At 43.3% G+C, this 17,485-nt stretch overlaps 1 protein-coding gene across 1 annotated transcript in view; it reads left to right on the forward strand.

The window, feature by feature from the left end:
• The first annotated feature begins 4,589 nt into the window (after nucleotides 1–4,589).
• The window catches only part of zfhx4 (zinc finger homeobox 4), a 73,754-nt gene continuing 60,858 nt past the window's right edge, over nucleotides 4,590–17,485 (forward strand). The window contains exon 1 of the mRNA XM_010772456.1: nucleotides 4,590–4,913. The gene's annotated coding sequence lies outside the window, so the exon portion shown is untranslated. The remainder of the gene's footprint in view (nucleotides 4,914–17,485) is intronic.

The following is a 17,485-nucleotide window of genomic DNA, read 5'->3' on the forward strand; positions in this document are numbered from 1 at the left end:
GTCTAATTGTTGTCATCAGGACTTGCACTATCATTGTGCATCTGGAAGCACTTTGACATCTAAGGCAGTGCTTCTCCAAAGTGGGGCTCAATAATCCTCAAAGGTCCACGAAGGCCATGCACCCCCCGGCAGAATAAAGATATATATTTTTTTTAATTTCACTCTGATTTCATTAACCTGAAATTATTCCAATTAAAGAACATATGTCTGCACAAAGGTTTCACTTGTAGAGCCTCAATGCAATTTAAAATCAATAACACAAAAAAACATATTGAGAGTCCTAGGGACAGAATCCAATTAAATGGGGACCCTTGGCTTAAGGTGTGTCCATTCGGGGGTCCTTGACATGAAAATGTTGGAGAAGCCCTGATCTAAGTGACTGAGGCAAAGGGCTGCATTGACAGTCTTTGTTTCTTTTTTCTGCTTTCTCCCTCTCTCACACTCTCCCTCTCTTTTTTCTCTCACCCCCTCCTCTCTTTAAAAGGGAGCGGAAGAGTGGGCTGATACCGGTCTCATGTTGCGTATGGATTTTCGTTTATATAATCGATTGAAATGTCCCAATACATTGATTTCGGGTTCAGTGTTTTACAAACAAGCGTTTATGGGTCTCGATTTTATGTTAGGGATGATTCCAGTGTGACACCGATGCTCCAAGAAATCGGATTTGTTGATTTTTAAATAAATGATCTAAATACAAACAAATAAATATAAATTGTTTCACATTAAAAAAAAATCTAAAAACTGACTCAGGATGGGGGGAAAGCAAAAAAAATGAGAAACAGGGTGAAAAGACACAATATTGTGCTCCCTCTCTCCTTAATCAAATAAAGTGGTGTAAAAACACACACACACAAAAGCATTTCCTTCCCTCTGAATTTCTCCTTGAATTATATGCCATCACTAGTGTGTGTGATTGCGGAATATTAAATTAAAGTGGGATAAGTCCGCACCGAGGCGGGCTGCGTCCAATCCGCAACTCATTTCCCCTGTTGTAGCACCGCATCACTGCGCTCCTCTCTTTTCAATGACAATGTGCCAAATCTGGGCATTTTGAAAACACTTTCCATATGCTATTATCGGATCGCTACTGAGGAAGAGAAAGACAGAAAAGAAGAAAACGGAATGTTTTATACCAAAGGTACCGAGAGTCTGCTTTTTTATTTATCTTCTCTTTCACTGGCTTATTGTACTTTATGCTTTTTGGGCGATTTAAAAGAGGTAAGAGGAGGAACATTTAAAGTTTTTATTATCGATTGCATATTTATGGACCGTTGTTGGATGGCTTTAGGGCTGAGTGTGAAAACGTCGAGAGAGTTTATGTTGAGCATGTATGGATACAAAAGTTCATTTTGTGTCAGTCTTTACGTTTCCCTCTTTTATTGCTAAAGAGACAATTGTTTTTCCTCATTTCTCTGCTGAGTGTTTTGTCTGCAAACAAGTCAAAGAAAAATTTCCTTTGACATTAATTTCGCTGGAATTACAGTAATCATTTTATATTTTTGAATGATTTGCAATTAATTGATTTTACAGCTCTAGGTCTTAATTTGAACACAAATGACAACTTGCAATTGCTTTACCTTTCGATGATTTCTGTGTGCTAATTCTCTATTTGATTGTGCTGAAAATATACAGTTATGATTATAATACGTGTTTAAAGAGATATAATTATAAATTTGTATTTGGTTTCATTATTGTGAAGTGAGCAAGTGGCAACATCATGCGTTGAAAGAGTTACACTTAACTTCTTATTGTCTATTTTTGGGCCTTTGTGAAGCTTGTTTGTGCGCGTGTTTCCTGCACGAGAGTTGGCCAGTGGGTCACTGTGGCAGGTTGCGGGTCAGAGCTTTGGGATTTTGCGTGTTTTTGTGTGTGTCCTGGGGAGGATGAGGGGTCAGCCATGCAGCCCCACGAGGGCGCCGACGCATAGGACAAACAAGGTGGAGGTCTGTCCAGGAAACACTGACCAGATGACCGTAAACCAGACGGGCTATAGGCTACAGCATTGACTCAATTATTATTTACAAATAAAATATAATGTACCATTACAGCAATTCAGGTTTTCAGTTAGACTTCTAAGAAAATATTGATGGATCAACAATGGTTCAATCTCGTGGCATCTCAGTGTGTCAAGCCTTTAAGGTAATATCTCCGGACGATTCAAAGTTATTGATCCACTGGAGTGGCATAAGATCACTATGAGTGTTCAATGCTGCCTTTCACATGTCAATAAATGCATTAGCAAATAAAACACAATGTTTGAAAATTGCTCTATAATTAAAATAGTTTAATTTCAGTCAGTTTTGCCTTTGTTTCTAGCGGTGCCACTGTTTGGTAATTTATTTGCGAATACTCGTGCGCACACACAGACACACACACACAGGCAGGCACACTCAGACACCAGACCGGAGTTTACAGATACAAATCTATAATTAATTGAGGATTGCTGCTGATATGGAAATGGGGCGAAATATTAGTTAACGCTGTCTATTGTCAAGCGGTCCTCCGGAGAAAGAGCATCGTCTGCAGGGAGAGAGGGAGGGTGGAGACCGGGGGGATTTACCAAACGCAGGAGGGTAAGATAAGCGGCAGCCTATATCAGTTCTCTAAATCCGCTTTGTACTTTCTCTTTCTCTCATTGCAAACAAATAAAATGACAAACGCAACTCCGCTGGAAAAATCACCACCACTCACAAATGTAATGATACAAAGTGGGTTATAAGTACATCCTGGTACTCGTATAAAAAAAAGAAAAACGTTGGTTTATGCCTACACAAGTCCTCCGTTTAGGTTTGTAAAGTCGCAAACGAGAAAAAGGTCCACTCCATGCAGCTTTGAGAGCTCGACGCACGGCCCAGGTGGACTTATTGCTCGTCCGCAGCAGCAGCGGGCTGACTGGACTCTCCAAGCCGTCTCTGAGCGACGCCTCCCAAGGCTTGACAGGCTAGAAAACCCCCCTGGAGGACAGGGAGGCAGCTGCAGCAGTAGCGGCAGCAGCAGGAGCCTTGGATCCGGGTGAAAAGTGACGCCTCTGTTCCTCACCTCGACCCACCCACCCCCTTTTGTCAGAGACCTCTCTAAACCCAGAATAAACAGCCTCGGGTCGGGTCGGGCTCGAATCTCTTGGCTTCTTAAGGATCCAGTTGGTATGGGAGCAGTCCAGTCAATGTGGCTGCAAAGTAGACCTAGTAGTTCACTTGCCAGCAGCAGCCTTATCATCACATCCCAAGCCCCGGCTCATGCAGTTCAATTCACCCCCAGCTTCGATTTTTTTCCATGAAGGCGAACAAGATCTCTTGATTTTCTCCCCGATTGAGACTGTGTAAAGTCTTCCTCTTTGCCCAAAAGCCACTATTAAGCAACCGGGGGGGAAGACACAGTAAACGGTTTGCATTGAGAGGATATAGGGCCAACAGACGGATGTAAGGACACTACATGTAAACGCCAGTGAATGGAGCTTTGAATAGAGAGGGGGATTTTTGAGTGACCCTGTATTGGATTTTGCAGTTTGGCTCTATTGAACCCACACGGGGCCTCGGCGTTCCCGAAAGGGCAGTGATGGCTTTCCAACATGTGCTGGATTACTGTGATGCACTGATGCTTTGATTTTTAATCTTAGACCTGTGTGTGCTTAACATGCAACAGATCAGATCCCCTCACTCCGAGAAACAAATGACTGTATTGTCAAATAATATAATTAAAAAAGTCCAAACTTTGCACACAGGTGTAGTGTAAATAACTCATATGAATGCGTTTTGTGCATAAATTATATTACCGAATTACACAATACCTGCAGGCCCGTTTTGACACGTGAGACAACACGATGGTGTACTCCTCTCACTCAGGTTTATTTTGTCTGCTTTTATTTATGATTAAAAAAAAAACAATAATATTCAAAACCTCTTCATTTCATTTTCATAAATTATATCAAACCATACGAGTTCACACACGTATTTTATTCTCAGAACATTCAACCGACACGCAAAGGCTGTCCTTTCTGCTCATGTTTAAAGAAAAGTAATTCACCTGTAGTGAGGCTAATCAATAAGACAAAGCTGTAGTACACAAATGAGCATTATGGGGAGAACACAAATATTCTTCTTGTATTTATGAAATCTATAATAGATGTGTTGGAGCATCCTGCGCTTCAGTACAGAAATATCCATGTGCAAAACTAGTTTTTATACAGAGACAGATGACTTCTAAGTACTTGTAAGTAATTCTGAGTGCAGCCTGTTTGCTGTGCAGGAAGCGATCGTCCATTGTTCTACATGTGATTTGGCCCTCAGAGAGAAACCATACAAAAGGATTTTTCTGCGCGCATGGACCTCTGCGGCCGCCAGGGCTCCGTGTGCGCGTCATTTGCAATGTGGAGACTGTTGATCAACTCACTAATTACACTCCTCTCCCTCCCTCTCCGTCTCTCTTTTGCTCCCTCCCTCTCTCTCGCTCTCTCTCTCTTTCTCTCTCTCTCCCATTCGCCCTCTCTCTCTCTCTGTCTCTCTACCCATTCCCAGAGTGCATATCGGGAAATAGACACACAAAGACATGCGCACTCAACTTAATCAGCCATTTTTTTAAACAGGGCTAAAACGATAATAATTAGCAGAATAAAGACATATCGGATTTTCATTTCCTTTCCTCCGTTTCCCGACCCCCGTCCACAAGAGAATCTGCGAGGCAGCCCGTCGACACGTCGTTTCACCGCCACCGGAACCAAAATAAGGGATAGCTCTCTAAGCGCTTGACATTTGTGGTTTTACCCCCTTTTCCCAATATAAAGTTGGAGGATTATTGTAATTTTCCCTGTTTTTCCACGTTTTGATTGTCCACTTACGCAAGCCGCTGGATGTGACTGTTTTATAAACCCAACAGCAGAGAGAGAAGCGGAGGTGACGGCTTTGGAGGGGAAGAAAGTAAGTTTTTTCCTATCCACCTCTCCCTTTAACTTTTATTGAGTAGTTTGGTGTGTGTGTTAAATTTAGGGGTCGGGTATCGATTATCTATCACGCTGGTGGATCTTTGACATCGGGGTTGTTTGGATAACAGGTGCTGGTTGTTTTTAGTCCAGAATAAAGGCGGATATCGTGATGTTAGTGCAACTCCGGCGCTTTGGCTTCAATAAAACAAGCGAGTGACAGGGACGGAGGCGTTCTTACGCATGTGTCCGTGCTATTACACTCGGATATCACATCGACACCGGTCTTTTGCAAAGTTTATACTATTGTCACGGAGATTGTTGGCTGGACACTCCACGTTAGATAACACGAGCCGAGACAAGCGTTTCTCCCCCTTTTGTGGCTTTGCATTGCGGATGTGGTGTTGCCTTTCCAGGAGTCCGATCTCTCGGACATGTCCGCTTTCAGCTTGTTTCAGTCGAGGGCTCCGACTTCATGTTTCCCCCCTTCAACCCACTCCTCATTTCACTCCCTAACAGTCAGATATTTCATATGAAAAGGTAACTCGGATGCACCGCAGCGCTCAAAGCCAGTTTTGAACATCGGCTTTCATGCACCTTCCAGGCATTCACTGCCGGAGTGGCGATCAGTCTCCAGACACGATCCCCTTCCGTGTGCACAAGTGTATATTTTGTAATAGTTGAAGTAACAGCTTTATTGAACCATCGGTACAAAGGCGAAGAGTGTTTGCGATCACAGTCCGTACATCCCGTACCTGCTGCGCTCAGAAAGTAGTCTCACTTTAGCGAGGCGTGGGTGGCTAGGTCGCCCAGCAGGGAGAGCGATCGCTGGGCTGCTGATAGTACGGCATCCCTTCAGAGCCAGGTCTCCTGTTTTTCTTTAACACCGGCATTTAAAAGCAGGACAATGTATCAAAAACTCATCTGTATTAATTGACATTAAGCCATTTTAATTTCATCCATAGTCCACAAGTTCCATTTCTCGGTCCCCATCCGCGGCGGTGGGTTTATCATTTCCTCATATAAATGGTCCCTGTTTTAATCCCGAGATATGCGGGTTGGAACATCTTCTTTAAATTGTAGATTGCGGTTGTTTTGTATCAATTTCGAGGCGACAGGGCGCACAGGAAGGCGTTCTCAGGTATTTTTGCGCCCTGATGGCTGTTTTTTGAAGTAGGTAGACTTGGCTCGGATTGGGACGCGACAGTGACAGGGGGGACATCGATCGCACGGGAGGAAAAAAAAAAAAAACATCAGGGCCAAGGGGCCAGTCAGTCTCCAACCCGGGTATGTAACGGTTTAGTGAGTGTGTGTGCGAGCAGAGATACGCTCCAAATGAACGGTGTACAGAATAAGCTTTTTACAGGACTGTCTCTATTTACACACGGCTTTTCTGGCTCTTTTATGTGGATTTCGAAAGCTATTTATTCCCGAAGTTAAAGGATTTTAAAGCAGTATTTCTAACTGTGTTATTCTTTGTTGTTTTGTTCGGATTTATCAAAGTGTATATTGCGTGAATGCTCACTTTTTAATCAAAATACGGGTTTTCTGTTGTACTCACACAGTAAATACGGACAGCTATCATTGCTTTAATTATCGGAATTAATCAATTGTTTCATTATTATAATTATGATTATAATTTTTTGCGTAGTATTACGTTATCTTATATTTAATTTTTAAAACTAAATCTTTTTATATTTCAATTTTTTGGATCAATTACATTTGAACATAAATCAGATACATGTTATAGATTGCTAAATTATAAGCTCTGATGTTTTTTTGACAGAATGGATCCTCCTTTTAGTACATTTTAGATTATTTAATAGCATCTGCATACAGTCCTTTATTTCATTACAAAAATGCAGCCTAGGCCTTATAATAAAAAATAAAATAAAATGTGAAATTAAGAGTGGAGATGGTCCTGTCTAATTGCAGTGAATTTCATCAGTTAATGACGGTATTGTCTCACTCTATAATAACAGAATATCTTTGTTATTTTTATTTTCTTGCAAATGAGAGATTTTTGGAGGTTTATGTTTGCAGAAGCCCAGGCCCCTTGTTTTTGTTTTTCAGTGTGTGGTGTCTTAGCACTATCAAAGGCTGGGTGTGTATATCTTTGCATGTTAGTTAAGCAGCTTGTAACGTTCATTTCACCCGTAGCAGTGGAGGGGAGGGATACAAAAACATATAGTGTGAAAGATGGGCTGACAGCACTGGGAGGACAATAGCTGTTGGCTTGAAAATGCTTCTTGATTATTAAAAGCTAATACATTTTCAGCATTGCAGCCTTCATTAAGGGTGCGGATGGAGGGGGGGCGAGAGGGATGAGAGGGTAAAGGGAGGAGGAGAGGATGGGAGAGAGAGGGAGACAGGGGCTGAGTCTGTCCTATAACTCCTGGGCCCAAGACACATGCAGCTAGAAGATTGGCTCGGGCCTCTCCTAGGGGTCGACAATGTGTCATTTCCACCCGGCTAGATTGCCCTCTGCCTATCTGATATTAATGTGCAAATCAATATTTCAGGGATTAAATTTCCCTTCTTCATTTTTTATGGTTTCTACCTCAATAAGTCTCCCGTCTAATAGAGGAGGCTGGATGATTTAGAAGCCTTTGCTGCAGAAAGAGAGAGGGAGAGAGAAAGAAATAGAGAGGAGCTTTGCAACAAGGCTATCGCTGCATTTTAATGTTCTTCTTCGTGGATCCCCCATAGGCCCTCAGTAAGGAGGCTATATCGCTGCTTTGCAGTGTAAAGACAGCCAATTTGGCTAAAAGGGCAGAAAGGGAAAATATGAGTCCGGTTGAATACTTAAGACGCTGTGGTAATCCGAGTAGCAGGTATTAGTGAAGGGGAGCTCCCCCCCTGTCAGACACACACACACACACACACACACACACACACACACACACACACACACACACACACACACACACACACACACACACACACACACACACACACACACACACAGACAGACAGAGCGACATCCAAACCTGCATTACCAGCCGTCATGCTTCAGCGAACAGTATAGCTTACTACACGCTGGACTGCTATAACAATATATTTTTTTCTTCTTCTCTTTCTCCTCCACTTTTCGCCTTTTTTGCATGGAAGCCCATCGACATCCACTGGGGAGATTTACTCTCCTGCGTAAATAACATCTGGCATATGTGCGCGACAGAAATGAATCACCCTGACACAATGACCTGTGTATGATTATTGGGGAAAGGGAGGAGTGTATTACCATAGTCATAATGCTGCATCTCATTGAGAGTCAACCAAATGAGCTTGGACCCCTTGACTCCCCATAGACATTCATTAAGGGACAGTGCACACAGAGGCGTCTGTCTGCCCATAGGTGTGTGTGCGTCTGTGCATGTGTGTTTATTTAATCCTCCTTCCTGTACCATCTGGTGTGTGTGTGCATGCATGTAGACGTGCATGTCCAGCAGCAGCACAGTGTGAATTTCCCCCCTCACTCAGCCCCCCCCCCCCCCTTTCATTCAGCCTTTTCATTCAGCCTTTTGCAGCAGAGCAGAGTAGACTGTTTTAACATACTCCTGATAGGGAGAGTGTCAGCGACTGAAAACACGAAAGGAGAGGGAGAAAGAGACAGAGGAAGAGGCACAAAAGAGCTCTAATTGTAGCACGACCGCTTGGCTTCCTCCCTGATTCACGGCCATTACGATGTGGAAAGCACAAGCGCCTGTCCTCCATTATCAAAACGGCAGGCCTACACACACACTCTCACATCCATACACGCATACACACTGGGGGGAATCATGTAGATTTTTGTCTGTTATCTATAACTCAAATGACTGCGACCATCATGGTCACCATCTTTGGGAGATTCGATATTGAACCGCACCTCACTCAAATGATGGCTGCTTTAATTTAGTAAAAAAGTAGGTGTTTATTTTTTGTTTGGACCTTGTACTTGACTGTGATGGGCCAAGTTTCAGATTCTCTCTTGCACGCTTCTTCCTAAGCTTTCTAATAGACAGTGTTTTATGCAACATGTATTATGCAACTGTTCAAAGCATGTAGTTTTGGAAGCAAAGAGCTATCTCACAGCTGAATATTTTAGATAGATCAAGGTGTAATATTCTCTTGGTTATGTGTGTGTGTGTGTGTGTGTGTGTGTGTGTGTGTGTGTGTGTGTGTGTGTGTGTGTGTGTGTGTGTGTGTGTGACGGTCTGCAGTCATAGTGTCAAGATCTCCTGTCTCAGCGAGGCCTGTAGGGGGAGAAGCTAAGAAGTCCGCAGCAGCTCAGCATTATGTCTCAAAGAGGGGGGCTTCCTTTGTCAGCCCTGGGGCACCACCGCTAACACACACTTTCTCTCCATCACACACACTGAGCGAGAGGCGGAGGAGGGTTAAAGACTTGGAACGAGATCAAGCCCCTCCGTAGCTCCCAGGGAGGGTACTTGTGAATATTCGAGTTTTAGTGTAATTAGCACTTAATTATATTAACATATGCAAATTGTCAGGCGGAGAGCTTGTACCGCCGGTGGGTATCGGCTGAGATACAAGTGACTCTATTGTACCACCACGGCAGAAAAAAAGAATAATGGGTGTGTGTAAGGCAACCAGCCAGCAGCCAGGCAGCCAGCCCCCCGTGCTAGCACATAACCAGCTAGCTCTTTAAGTCCCTGGCTGGCCGCTTTGCCAAATTTCATTAGTCGCCATGACGACCTGGCTAATTGTGCTGACTAATGTCCCCTGATCTGTCGTCAGCCAGGATGGGTGTGTGTCACCCCCCCAACAAAAATGAGAAGGGCAGAAAGAGGCCCGAGTGTCCAGATTAAAGCAGCACACAATGACTCCTATTTACACACGTTCCGCTTGTACCAGCATTTGCATATTCAAAAATTCTCTGCCATCTTCCCTTGTCAGCTCAGTTTGTGTTTGCATGTGTACCCGTGCATTGGCAAGGTTGTGCGCATGTGGCAGCAATGTGTCCGACGGGACGACAGCATTTCAGCTGCGAGTCGTGTGTGTGTCGCTCTGTGTGCGTCACATGTGTAACACACTGCTGTCTGTGAAGAGAGACTTGGACTCTGTGACTGGGATGGCCTTGTGTAGCGACACAGCTGAATTTGTTTTTGATTACTGTACAAGACTGAGATTCTGGCAAAGAAAGGCTCGGGCCTAAATAACAGGCACAGAGTTTTATGCCTTTGAAACTTTCAGCCCCTCTTTTCATTCCATCCAAATATCTAATTACAACACGTTTTCATTGCGGCCCCCAACCGAGCAGCAGGACTTTCTTTTTTTAGGGGGAGGGTGGACAAACATTTAATTTTCTGTGCTTCCCGCTAGCCAAAGGTGGATAGAGATTGGGCCTAGTTGGTGCTACTAGTACTTGCATGCTAATCCTGTTTTTTGACAGGAATGTAAACTGATATAATTGCTTTTCAGAGGCAGGAACGGCGGTTTATACAAGTGTGAAAGCACGGGAAAGGGGATTAGCATTATTTTGCATAATGCTGGGCAGGCGCTGAATGGGGCATTGAACGCTTGACTGGGTGACAGAGATGAAAGAGAGATGAAATGCTCTACCCCTCTCCTCGCTCCCTCCCCTCTCCCCTACAGTCCCTCTGTCTCTGGCCACTGTTGCCGGTAGAGGAGTGTGTTTGCAGGAGAGGACCCCCGGAAATGCCACACTGGTGTTTTTGACTGTTTGTATCGGATGCCAGCAGATGGAAGCTGTCATGTGTGGCAATATGTATGATAATAGAGTAACTGGTAAACTCCTGGCTTCCTAAGCCCTCATGTACTAAACTGCATCCCTAAAGCACTGGAGTGTGCAATTATGTAGTGGATGGATGTGGCTCAGGTAGCATTTACATGGAAGGAAGGGAGCGGCTTTCGTGGATCAAATCAAACTACACTGTTCTTACATTTGCCTTTATTGAGATGTTTACTGAGGATTTGGTCGGATATCGTCTGGGTAGAGGGAACTTTGCAATAGCGAGGCAGGTGTGTTTTATGTGAATGCCTGAGTGAGTGTGTGTCTGCTGGTAGTCGTAGGTGGGGGCACAACAAGGGTGGTGACGCAGCCTAAAATTGCCACCGTGACTCCCATATGACCCGGCTCGACTTTGTGAGTAATTTATGATCAACCGTCATCATTGCCATTGCATCTGGCGTATGGAAATGATCCAAGGTCGAGGGAGGGGAGCGAGGTCGGGTAGTGGAGAACATGAACGCCACAAAGGCCGGTGTGGCCTGTTTTTGTTGTCTCTCATTGGACAGGATCCTCTTTCTTTGACCTTTTGCACGCCTTCCCTCGCCTTTCATATGTTAATGCTGGCCAGACCCGAGGAGGAAACGTGCTGGAGCTGAGTGGAGGAGGACAAAGACTCCCTCTCTCTTTCTCTGCCTCCTTTCCACGCCATATCTCCTCTTTTCTTGCTTCTTCCCCTCTCAACAACTTGACAGACTTTGGCATGAAAGGAAGTGAGTGCTTAGCGGATGGGAAAGGTGGAGATGGCGTTCTCGCCGTGACCTGCGCCACCTGTGAGGATCAAGTGCAGAGATCCTCGGTTATGTGTATGTGGAGTGTTATTTTGAGTGGCCCTTGTAGTGCGTATTGCAGATCGGTAATCGTTTGAGCCGTGTCACCGGTAGTGCTATAGCTCAGTCGCTTGAGGAGTGATTTGTTGCTTTTCGAGTGAAGCTGCTGGAGTTGTCATACCGGGTCTATATTTCTCCCTCAGCTCCGCCAGCTGTATGTTCTTACAACCAGTAAAGTAGTGTCTCTGGCGGGGTAAAAGGATACTAATATAGTTACTATAACCCTCCCCTAACATAATACTCCACTGTTGAGCATGACGTGGTTCGGGGCTCTTCTGGCTCTGTTATGGGAAGGGGGCATGTTATCTGTAGGAAATGTAATTTTTGTCCTCATTGAAATCGTTCATTATTGAGCGCGCTTATCTAAATGTTTTTGTTGCTGTTGGTCCTTCGCCAGTCAGGATTGCGTTACCCTCTCTCTCTCTCTCTCTCTCTCTCTATGTCTGTCTCCCCCTCTCATCTCGTCAGGCCTACATCAGTCTCTTAAGGGAAAATAGAAAGAGGGGATTTTTCTCTTCCCTCTGTGCTCTGTCCCGTTCTCAGGCTCTCCTGCCTTTTTTGCATCAGCCATCTCATACAGGATATTAGCCGTGGAAAAACACGGGTCAGGGTATTTAATTTAGAATAATATGTTTATTCTTTCATTTCAAAGTGGAAATAGGGAGGGTTTTTCGCAGGGTGGGGAAAGAACAATCCGGGCCGTGTGTTGGAAGAGTGGTTCTGTTTGATCTGAGGTCCTGCGGGCCCTGGGGGTGGCTGAGATTCTCAGGTTCAGGTCAAATAAAACAGGCTGTTGAAAAAAATGAGGCCTCTCTTTCTGTGGTATTGTCTTTTGCTTTCTCTGTATATCTCTGTTGGTGTCTGTTTCTCAGGTTTCGCTCTGTCTCGTCTTTCATTTGCATCTCTGGATGTTCCTTTTTTTCTGTGGCATGGCAGTCAGGTAGGGAGGGGAGTTAATCGCAAACAGTGATTGGACTATTCAAATGCACAGAGAAACTCCCTTCTCACTCATATTTCAAAACTTTAACTCTATTTGACATGTGTTTTTATACTCAATGTATTTCCGTACATCTGGTGTAGACTTTTGGCTGCAGTCGGTGACATTGCTTGTCCTCTGTACTCCTTGATGCAGTCACTGTGAAGGACACTCGCTCAGCCCTTCAGGTCCAAGTGAGCGCCTCAAATCTAAACTATTCAACAAAGCATGTAGTGGGCTTTTGTTTTAGAAAGGTTTGTCCCCCTCGTACTTAGCAGCAAAATAATGCACAGTACAAAAGGTTATATGCCACATTTTATCGATTGCTCTTCAAAGTATTTTCATTGCTTTAAAAGCTGGCAACGTAGAAACAAAAGCGGGGGTAAAAATAAATATGCACAACCGCCTCGTCCAAAGAGAAGTTAAAAAGACTGGGGAGGGGGGGGGGAAGAGGATGAATGACTAAGTTTCCACAGGTTTGAGAAAAGATACACCACAATAGCACAAGACATCTCATGACAAATGATGCATTCTCCCTCCTCGTTGGCCAAAGACAAAGGCGGGGATTGAAGAGGCACAGTGCCCAGTCACAGGACAAATGCACATTAATAGACCTTAAGAAAACACAGAGAGAGTGTTAATATGTATCCATGGAAAAAAAAAAGAAGCAAGATAATGATAGGATATGCAAATAGCGCTCACTTTTCTTCAGTTCAGGTGTATCATTCCTTTGAGCATGTTCCTGTGTATGTATGTATGTGTTTCTTATATGCGACATGATTGGCATATGGTATTCCTGAAGGCAATAACATGTGGATATCAAGGCCATTGGCAGGGCTCGTCAGGGAATAAGTGGCTATTTAATTATGCATGACTTGTGGGCTTAAACAAACAGTGTAATGAGAGGTGAGACTAATTTACCAAAGGATTTAGCCCTTGTTGCATGGAGACCTTCTCGGTTATTCTATTAAAAAGAATAATAATAATAGTAATAATAATAATAATAATAATAAATACTCACAGTTCTTGGAAACATTCATAGTATTTTAAGAATTAGTCCAGACTGTTTTGTAGCTACAGGGATATATTAAAAGTATTACAAAAAACAGAATATTTTCTTTTCCAGTGTAGGTCTCAGTCTGATCTAATACAGGCAAGCGAGCATGTGTCTCCACAACTCCCCCGAGGAGACTCCAGCCAACACTATCCCTCTAAAAACCCCGGCTTTTTTTTCTGGCCTGGCACCAGCTTCGGAATAATCTTTAATTATTTGCTTTTAAAAAGAAAGAAAGAAAAATAAGTCTCCTTTTTTTTTTCTGTGACAGTGAAGAAGAAGAAGAGCAGAGCAGCGCAGGAATGTTCTTGTATATGAAATTGTAGGTATTAACAGCGCCGGTTTTGTCAGCGGTTTCACTGATGTATCAGCTCCCTGCCCCTAGACTAAATAAAGAGGGGAGTTTCGCTGTGTTTCATCCCAGTTTAGATGAGCAGATATAGGAAGGCTTTGGAAGAATTGTTAAAAAAGCAAAGTATGGCCGAGGAATGGACCTCCTTCTTAACACAATACCCTAAACAAGTGTCAAGATGTGGTGATGGATGGGCCGCTGTTCTTTTTGACTTCTTGGAGACCTTCACCCTTATACCTTTTGTGTAATATTGTAAACGCTTCAGAGATTTTTATTAAAAGACTAGAGCTTACAGTCATTGTCTTGCCCTTTTCAGGGTGTATTTTATGTATAATTTAAAATATAATCTGTTTGAATGTGCCTTTGCTTCGTCGCAAGGAGAGCATATAAAAAAAGAAAGGGAGATATTGCTGACTCTGGTCTTCAGCTGCCTTGTCATTGACCTCCACGGTCTCATGGTTGTCACATTAAGGGCAATGCAATACGCTTAAAGCACAGAAAAAAGAGAAAGATGGCACAGTAACAGACCATCATTTCATATTGATAATTGGATAGTAAGATGTTGTAATCGTACATGTTAGATTTTACGTGTAATTCCTCTCCAATTGCTGTTATTTCCTACAGAAAACGGCAAGGTAATGGGTCCATTTCATCTCGGCTCCCTCTCAGCGGGCAGGCCCTGGATTTACGTGACATGGTGTTTATTTGATAAAGGAATATTATGGTGCTAATCTGAAACCACGCTAATTACATCTGACAGTTGTTTGTTTGTAGTGAAATCCAATTAAAATGTACACTTTTCAACTCAATTGCTCACCCCTTCCCTCCCTTCCTATTCTTTGCCTTCCCTCCCACGGCAACCAGTAAAAGAGCCCATGATGGCATAAATAACAACTGTGCTCTGCTTGTGGTTTTTGTGAGAAGAGGGCAAACTCACAACAGCTGTCAGAAAAAAGGGGGTTTGTTTAAAAAGCAAATGGCTTTGGTCTAAAGTTCATTTGTAGACCTCTCTAATTAAATAGAGAGCCAAAAGCTTAAGTTAATTAGTAATTCCCTGGGTCCAGAAATTAGACCTGTCACGAGTATTGGAGCGCTGGAAAGCCGAAAGGTATGTTTGTGTTATCTGTGCTTCTTCTTTTGCAAAAGCCCGCACATTTTGCCTGTAGAAACGCTCAAGACATTAATAGTCTTTTTGTGGCGTGTCAGAGAAGTGCTACGGAGATATTTAAGTGAGAGGCACATAGCTTGTGGCGTCAGTCAGGATACCTGCCCTATGATTATGTTTATGAAGATAATAACAGGGCTAGGGTCCCGCCGAGTACCGTCTTTTAGAAAACAGTGGGGGTTTGAACTTTAAACTTTATTGTTACCCCTGGAAAAGAGCAGGAAGGTTCGGTCGCCATGTTGCTGATATGTCTGTACAATTAGCAAGGTGTCTCTGTGTGCTAACTGTTCAATGTAAAAGCAGATGTTCTTTTTTTCTACTGTCCTCCTCTCTTGTACTTGACAGTGTAATTGCACAGATAAGCACAGGTTAAGCAAACATAAATCAGCTGACTTTAACACAATGCAGAGACATGATGTCCCTGCCTGTTCTGACCATAATAGAGTAATGACTAGCATTTGAGACAGCTGCGGTACAATGCATTGACTAATATGTGCTATCCTATCACTAGCTGGCGTGTTTCTCGGTCACTCGATACAGACAAACATCTTTCACCAAATAGGGCAACATTTATGACATTGTTTTCCCTTTCCTAAAAAGGACTGAATGTTAGGCAACAAAGTCTAACTTGCTGCATTAGTTTGTAATGCTTAATAATAGGTTCCAATATATCAGCACGACTTACTGCTCTTGCAAAATTGTTTTAGTGCTGGAAAAGTACCCCATGCTTTTAATTCCCGACCGCTGCGGCTGTGATGAGGCAAGCATTTTGAGAATAGGCCTTTTTATTTTTGAGCCTTCGAATAAATTGCATCTTTAAGTTATTTGTACAAGTGCCGCAGTTATCATACTTTAATATAAACAGAGAATCGGAGGCTCATAGTCGATACAGTATAACCAGACGTTTATATTTGCAAGGTGGATGTGAAATGCCTGCGTCAGAGACTGCTCTCTGTGTCTGTCTGAGAGTGTGTGCTATCCTTGACTGACGTGGACAATGTTTGCTTAACCTCTTCTGTGCTGCACCACCATGGCCTTGTCAATTTAAGTGTGTGTGTGTGTATGTGGGAGAGGGAGAGATTCCAGCAATGGTTGCTTTCATTTTTCATGTTCCCAGCAGTATTTTTTCTAAACAAACCTGCTGAGAAGCAGAGTGGGTAGAAGAGCGGGGTCTGAATCAACACAAATGAGTGATATGTGTTATTTCTTTTCTTAGGGTGATATATTATTGTGTGCATCTACACAACCCGATAGAAGGCTTTTTTAGAGATTTTTTCAGGCTTTGTATTTAGCAGGATTATTAATTTCTCTTGGCAAATAATCCCACCCTTGGATTTGCTATGTTATTGCACAGAGGAGGTGTGTGTCAGTGTGTTCATGGTCTCATGCTTTTGCCTCATCCAACGGATAAGGCTGTGATTTATGTAACAGTTAAGCTCTTTCATATTGTGTATGTTGTACCTTACAAGAGCATGATGAGCAGGCTAGATTAATATTTATTTAGCGCAGGGAAATCAAGGATTAAGCAGTCATCATTTTAGCACTAATCCATGTCTCTGATGAGATGCAGAGACAAAGAGAGGCAGATTACTGAACACATAGCGCCACAACACCACAATTAGTTTGTGAGGTGCTTTCCTCATGTGCAGAAAGAGACATGGACACACACACACAAAGTGATTTACCTGTTGTTGTCCCTGTTCGCCTCTCCCTGATTTTTAACTTCTCTTTCTCATCCTCCCTCATCAAAATTAGTGCGAGCTTGTCTGATTCACTCATCTGACGTAAATGTGTCTCATGATCTTTCCACTGACCGTACACACACACACACACACACACTGACACACATGCGAGAGCGATGAATACTTCTTTCTTAGCGCCAACCACGTGGGAGAGGGACAATTTGCTTATACTGTGTGTGTGTGTGTGTGTGTGTGTGTGTGTGTGTGTGTGTGTGTGTGTGTGTGTGTGTGTGTGTGTGTGTGTGTGTGTGTGTGTGTGTGTGTGTGTGTGTTACTTTGGAGTCTGTAAATAAAATTACATTCTTCACTAATTGAGTTAAACTGCTTTGCTGGAGATGTGGCAAAAAAAAAGATGAAAGCTCCCTGTGTATGTTTTGTGTGTGCATGTTGCGAGTCCATGTCATGTGTGTGTACATTTGAGTGTGTAATCTAGTTAGCTATTAGCACTCTCAGGTGGTTACCAACGGGATGTGTGTGTGTGTGTGTCTGCTACTTCATTCCACGAGCTTCAGCACATGCAAAGTGTCAAACCTCGCAAAACAGAAAATGTGGTGTTGGAATTAAAAAGTAGCGTGTGTGTATGAGTGTGTGTGTGTTGTCTGTGGGGGGGAACCTCTCACATGGGGAGCTACAACAAGGAACAGCAAAGGGGCCAAAAAGAGCATTGGAGCCCTGTTGCAGGGTGGTGAGGGGTGATTTGGGAGG

This window comes from Notothenia coriiceps, unplaced genomic scaffold (genome assembly GCF_000735185.1).
Source record: "Notothenia coriiceps isolate Sejong01 unplaced genomic scaffold, NC01 NC01_scaffold00011214, whole genome shotgun sequence".
Taxonomy (NCBI): Eukaryota; Metazoa; Chordata; class Actinopteri; order Perciformes; family Nototheniidae; genus Notothenia; species Notothenia coriiceps.